Raw genomic sequence first — 954 nt, forward strand, 5'->3', positions numbered from 1 at the left:
GACGAGGAGCTCAACAAGCTGCTGGGCAAAGTGACGATCGCGCAGGGCGGCGTCCTGCCCAACATCCAGGCCGTGCTGCTGCCCAAGAAGACCGAGAGCCACAAGGCCAAGGCCAAGTAAACCCAGCCGTGCAGGCATTCGGCCTCGGAAAAGTTACCCCAAAGGCTCTTTTCAGAGCCACCTCCCTCGTCAGAAAAGAGGCTTGGTTATCGCTGGGGTCAGTTACAAGTAGGAAATGCCATTTTATTTGCAGTTCTAACTCAACTGGGCAGGGGATATTGGTGGCTGATGGGGATTTTGCCCGCGCGGGTAGGTTTCCGACCAGACGGGAGCTCTCCCTGTAAGCCCAGTTGCCTTCTGCCCTCCTCCTCCCAGCTCCGCCTCCCAGGCTCCTTCCCAAATATTAGGACGCTGAAAAGCGGGGCGGGTTGGCGGAGGCGAATCCCAGCGCAGCGCGGGCTTTTCAAAACAGAGAAAACGAATCAAACCCGAGACAAGCAGGAAGTTTTAAAAAAAATTTATTGTCCACACTCGTCATCACCGGCAGCAACAATCTCTCTCCCCCGCCCTCCCCCACCCTCCCGAATCGATCCCGCCCCAACCAGCGCAGTAGAGGACGCAGCTGATAAGCGACCACCCTTTCTGCCCCTTCTCTCCTCCCGCCCGCCTCCTCCCTTCCAGCTCTCGGGACTGGAGCCATCATTGCTCAACCGCGGGCTTTCCCAGGGAAAAGCCGGCCTCTGGCGGCTCCGACTCGCCTGGAAGCTGCCCCCTCTGCCTTCCCTCCACGGAGTCCATTCCGGAGTAAAAGAAGCTGCGATTGCGAGCTGCTTCTCCAGTCCTGCTTGCAAAAAACAGAAAGTCACAGCCAGAAAGGTACAGGGCGCACGCTTTCCGTGGCAGGAGGCTCCTTGCTTTTCTTGTCTATTTAAGAAAAAGCAGAGACAAAGCGGG

This window comes from Crocodylus porosus, unplaced genomic scaffold (genome assembly GCF_001723895.1).
Source record: "Crocodylus porosus isolate Cpor-Errol unplaced genomic scaffold, CroPor_comp1, whole genome shotgun sequence".
Lineage (NCBI taxonomy): Eukaryota > Metazoa > Chordata > Crocodylia > Crocodylidae > Crocodylus > Crocodylus porosus.